The sequence below is a fragment of the Hipposideros armiger genome, unplaced genomic scaffold (genome assembly GCF_001890085.2).
Source record: "Hipposideros armiger isolate ML-2016 unplaced genomic scaffold, ASM189008v1 scaffold_43, whole genome shotgun sequence".
Lineage (NCBI taxonomy): Eukaryota > Metazoa > Chordata > Mammalia > Chiroptera > Hipposideridae > Hipposideros > Hipposideros armiger.
This window is the reverse complement of record NW_017731393.1, coordinates 996,200-1,002,209: the sequence shown is the minus strand read 5'-3', so window position 1 is coordinate 1,002,209 and position 6,010 is coordinate 996,200.

Here is a 6,010-nt window from a genome sequence, read left to right as displayed (position 1 = left end):
GTCAGCAGGTGGGGAGGTTGGGGTCACGTGCCTGGGCCTCCCACACAGGACAGCTGCTCAGGCCCAGGGCAGTGGTGGCCGCTGGAGACGCCGCCCTTGTCCGCAGTCCAGGTTTCCACCGACGTGGCCTGGGGTGTTGTCTTCCTCGTCACTTGAGGCAGATGGGGCAGAGCAAGAGGCTGGGGTGCCAGGGCCACCAGCAGGGCCACCCTTGTTACCCAGCTGCAGGCAGGCGAGGGCTCTTCCCTGGTGGCATTTCCACTGTGCTCTGACGAGCGGGCGAGACCAGTCCCCAGGCCTACAGGCTCCCTGCTCTCTGCGTTCCCGGTCCTCAGTCCCCTTGGTGGGCCGTGCACCCCCACCCCGCAGTGAGAACGGGGTGCAGTAACGGCACCTACCCTGCCGGGCACGCCAGGCTCTGTCCACACAGCTTCCCACCCGGTTTCCCAGCCTGGGGCCACTCTCACTGTGCCTGTCCTTGGGAGGGGGACACAAGGCCAGGAGGTTCGAGGACCTGCCCAAGGCCATGGGCCCCACAGAGGCTGGGCGGGGTCACATATACACCCTCACCCCATCTCTGACCTGGTGGACACACAATGCTGGCCGAGTGGGCGGCGTGTGGTCCGAGCCCTTTCCTCAGGACCCCAGTGATTCTTGGGTCGTGTGCCAGGGTAACAGTGCTGACATGCCTGGGTGGGGCCAGCTGCATGGTGGGTGTGGCTGCAGAAGAGCGGCTGGAGGGGAGCACGGGGAAACTGAGGCTCTGGGGCGCCTGTGGTCACACGCCACAGAGCAGCAGCAAGACCCGCTGGGGCCCTGCCTCCCTCTGAGCTCCATGCCTTGCTGGGGTCAGGGCTGCCAGTGAGCAGGGTCACCTCAGTGCTGTAGTGACGGCAGCGGAGAGAGGCGCGTTGATATGCAGCTCACGAACACATAGCCTCAAAGTGGGACACAGGGACACGGGCCGAATGCAAGAGAAGACCGTTTAATGCGTGGACACGAAGTGTCAACACTCACAGCAGGATGGCTGCAGACGGGGCCCGGGGTGGAGGTGCAGGGCTGCCGCTTCCCCAGCCTGTGGGCCACTCCCAGGTTGACCTTGACCGCTGGCCTGGCCTGGTGCTGGGACCACGACCAGTGCCGAGACCACATCCTAACGCAGATAACCCTGGGGGCCCCGTGTTGGAGGAGGCGGCGCAGGAAGCAGCCGGAGTGGTGAGCGTGAGAGTGCTCTGTGTCCCCTATGTTGAGGGGCTCACATCAAGGCTGTCTGCCTGGCCTGCTCCTGGTTGGGGCTCCAGGGACTCTGAGGGTGAGTGGGAGGGGGTTGCACTGGCCTGTGCTGTCACCCAAGAAAGAGGGGGGCTTCCAGACACAGAGCTGAGGGTGCAGAGCAGGAGGCCTTCCAGGTGCTGACGGTGGGGGGTGACTTCCTGGGTGGCTGATGGGAGGGGACAGGGTCTGCAGTTTGGCTGGGGATGGATGTGCTAACATGTCTCTCTGGGGGCGCTGCTGAGTGGGGCAGCAGAACTGCCTGGGAGCTTCTGTGGCCTTGTGTAGGCCCTGCTCACCGCCCCCCCCCCTCCCCCCCGGGCAGCCTGTGGCTTTCCCCTCCATGGCCTCCTGGCCAGGCAGCAGGGCAGGGGTGGGGCCCTGGGTCCTGCAGGGGACAGCTTATCTTGGACTCGCTTCAGCACCAGGACAGTTCAGAGCTGCCACGCAGCCTCCCCCACAGCGCTTCTAACAAGGGTTTGAAGGGAGGACGCATAGCAGCAGCCTGATTTGCACGTAATTTGTTCTTTTGTGGAAGTGCTAGCTCTTAAGGGCCTTGGTAAATGCCTTCAAGGGAATATGACAGTGCTAGATGGAAAAATCGATAACCTTGATTCCTTTCTCTGGTTTGCATTAGTGGGACCTCCTTGCTGTGCTGGGCAATTTGGATGTCACCGAAATCTGTGCTCAGATGCAGACACAGCCTAGCCCGAGGCTGGTGGCTCTGTCCCTATAAATGTGCCTGAGGAGGGCAGAGGGGCTCTGAGTCAGCCGGCCCCTCCTGCAGCCCCGAGCCCAGCCTCTGGAGGAAGGGGAGAGCTGGGGGCTTCCATCCCCTCTGCCCAAGGAGTGGGAGCCCGGGCCCCCAGTGCTGAGGACGAGGCAGCATCCTGCTGGCTGTGGTCCTGGGGGACTCCTGCTCTGCACAGGAGTGGGGACAAGTGATGCTTGTGGTAGGGACAGGGAGAACAAGCAGAAAAGCTTCGCTGACCAAAGATGGCTTCCTGGGGCTGCCAGGCCTGGGACAGGCCAGCTCCACTCCTGAAGCCTTTGTCCCCTTTCTGGGTAGAGTCCACACCTGGAGGGGGGCCAGGAGCCCTGGTGGCAGGGGACACATTCCTGCCCGTCTTGGGGTCAGATGGTGTTTCAGGGAATTTGTGCCCGTGAGACCCGCCCCTGGTCAGGCAGGAGGACCCGGGGGACCCGGGGAGCAGTGCCTCTCCTCCTGTCCTGGGCTCAGGGGCCCTGTGTTCAGGGGTGGGTGTTGCAGGGAGGAGTATGCTCCCTGGACAGCTGAGGGCAGAGAAGGTCCTGACCTCAGGGTCACTTGCCCGCCCCCCATCGGGCTGCTTCCGGGGGGTGGCTAGCTGGGCCGGGAGGGGCTGTGCTCCTTCCTGTGGCCTGATGGCACACCTGCCTGGCATGGGCCACGGACCCCAAACAGGGGTCCTACATGTTTCCGTGGAGATTCTGCTCTTGCCATCTGGCTTCTGTGTGATGGTTGGGACTTAGGGCGCATGTCCCAGGGGCCAGGTGAGCAAGGTGTCGGGGACAGTGGGGTGTGGGGTGCCTGGAGCCTGTGGGGGAGTAAGACCTGGCAGGGGCTAACTGGAGCAGGACATGGTGAGGATGGGAGTATGGAGTGTGGCCCTGGGGGCACATGTCCCTCACCGTGGCAGCTGGAGCTGGCCTTGAGGGTGGAGTTTGTAGGGTCCTACCGTGGGTCCTACTGTGGTCTGGCTGACTCAGAGACAGAAGACTTGGACCCACCCTGACAGCCTGGATGGTGGGGTGGCTGAGGGCACCCAGGGTCGTGGTGCAGCTGATGAGGCGCCAGAGGGCAGCCTCGTAAGGCAGGCTGGAGTTCTGGGTGAGAGGCGAGAGCACCAAAAAGGCGGGGAGGGTGGGAAGGGTGTAAAGCGATAAGGAGGGAGAGAGGGAGGGGGACAGAGTGGGGTGGGGTGGAACGGGGAGGAGGCCTGAGCAAGGTCACCATCAGTGAGGTCAGAGGACACCCTGCTCTGGGTGAAGGATTAGAATGGGCGTCTTGAGGGCCTTTCCAGCCTTCACTTGGTAAGGCAGTTCATCCATCCATCATCCATCCATCTATCCATCTATCCATCCACTTACCCACTCATCCATCATCCATCCATCCTTCCACCCATCCATCCATCATCCATCTATCCATCTATCATCTATCCATCCATCCATCCATCCATTCATCCAACTGTCCATCCACTCATCCATCCTTCCACCCATCCATCCATCATCCATCTATTATCCATCCACCCATCATCCATCCACCCATCATCCACCCATCCATCCTTCCTACCATCCATCCTCCATCCTCCATCCATCTACCATCCTCCATCCATGCATCCTCTATCCATTCTCTATTCTCCATCATCCATCCTCCATCCATCCACCCATCCACTTATTATCAGTCTCTCTTCCCTTCCTTCCTCCATTCAGTGTTCACTGAAGCCTCTGCAAATACGCCCCTCAGTCTCTGACTGGGGGGCTGTGGCGGAGGAACCCTCCCTCAGACCTTCTCTCGCCCCCTAGAACAGCTGCCCTGGGTCCTGCTAAGCTCAGGTCTGCAGATTCTCGTCCCGTGAGCACTGAGTGGTGGGCGGGGGGCTCTCTCAGTCCCACTTGAGGCTGTGCTGTGTGCAGAGGGCGCGCCCAGGCCCTCCGTGCCCTTTGTTCGCAGACATCCCAGCTGCTTCACAGCACAGCCCCACCCTCCTGTTTCTCTGCTGTCCCTCCTTCCCCATTAGTGCCCCCGCCACCACAGATACCTTAAATGGGGCCCAATTATCACATCCTGTGCGGGCCCTGCTCAGTTTGCCCTCAATTTGTAGGCAGCCCTTTGTCTGGCCCTTTGTCCAGCCTGCTGACCGCTCCATGAGCTGCGCCGCGAGCAGCTTGTCATCCTTCTCTGGACTCTAATTAAAGCCCCACCGGCCAGTGCGGCTCTGTTTGGCCGCTCGGCTGGCGGGCAGTTGGCCAGTGGGCAGCAGCGGCCTTCCCAGCTCCCCATCCTTTGCACTGAGCTTGAGGGTGGTGGGGGTGTGAGCGCCTGGGGACCTCAGGATTCCAGCTCTGGGGCATTGTGGTCCTCAAGCCACTCTCAGATCCCATGCTTAGCAGCACAGAACCCCTCACCCTGAAAGTGGCTGCCCCCACCTCTGGCAGAGTTCTGGTTGCGGCTCTGCCCTGAGCAGCAAGCCATCAGAGTCCACTGCACCTACCTAGGCTTGGGCACAGAGATGGGAAGCTGGCACCGCTGGGCGGTCAGTGGTCGGCCTGCTGTGGGCGGGGTCCTTGAGGACAGAGCACTCATGGGTGCTTACCGCCCACAGCAGGGGCCCACCCACAGCCCCTCCTCCTTCCCCTGACCAGAGGGGCCGAGTGGGGTGCAGGGAAGGCAGGTGCTTGGGCAGGGGTCACCTCACCTGGCACACACTGTCTCTGCCCCCATCAGCTGGGAGGACTCTGCCAAGTAGACCTCTGCCTCTAGCCTCAGCTTTCCGCCTTGCAGCGGGTGGGCAATGAGACCCCTGGGCCAGTGTAGCCTGCTCCTCCCAGGCAGGGCTGGTCTCCAGCTGCTGTGGGCCTTCGCTCCCACCTCCCAGCAGCCTTTGCCTGAGGCCGCGTTGCCACAGGCCACCTCCTTCCACTGGCTCTTCTCCCACACAGGCTGCCAGCGTGCAGGGGTACAGACAGGCGCCCATGAAGACGAGAATGGGCTGGGTGGAGAGGGTCCCCTGGGCTGTCAGGGTCACCGAGCCCAGGAGGGGCTCCAGGTGCCAGCTCGGTGCAGGCAATTTCAGACTTAATCCCGGCAGCCCCAGGGGCCCAGGGAATGTGCTCATCAGCTTGGGGGTTGGGCGCTGGCCCTGCTGTGGCTGCACATTACGCTGCTGGCTCACCGGGCTGGGCCCGCAGAGCTTGGGCAGCCCCTCCAGAAAGCTGGGGACCAATGCTGCTTCCTTCTGCAAGACATGCTTGCTGGCATGTGTGTGTGTGTGTGTGTGTGTGTGTGATGATACCTTTGACAGGGTTGTCAGCAGCGGGCCACCTGACAAAGGGAAGAGGGGAGACTGGCCTGGAAGGGATAGGATAATGACCAGAGGGTCAGAACTGAGGAGCCCCCAGGGGACAAAAGCCAGCTGCAGTGGTGCAAGCGGGAAACTGAGGCCGGGCTGAGGCCGGGAGACAAGAGGAAGACAGCGGTGAGAGCCAGGCTGAGCAGAGGGAGCCCCTGGGCCTGGCTGGTCTCTTCATAAAAAGCCAGTTGTGAAGGAGAGGGTGCCGGGCCGGCTCCCCCCTGGTGTCCCCACTCTGCCACCACCCGGGCAGCCACAGTGCCCGTCCTTGTCCTGTAAAATGTGGGTGCTCAGGGTGCTGTGAGCCCCAGGCAGCTGCCATTTCCACCCGATGTGCACATTTACACTTCTGGGACGACGCCAAAGCTCAGGGGACTCATGCAAAGGTGTGAGAGGCCTGGTCCCCTTGTGTCAGCATGTCCGAGGCCAACGGAACCCTGCGTGGCTGTGGCTGCAGGCGCCTGAGGACAGCACGGCCGCGGGGGCCTGGCCTGTAGGCGGCATGTCAGCTCCTCCAGCCTTTTAGGGAAATTGTGGTGAAATAGACGTTACATCATACCTGTCACTTCAAACCGTTCGGAAGTGTGCAACTCAGTGGCATGAAACACAGTGTCGCGTGCCCATCA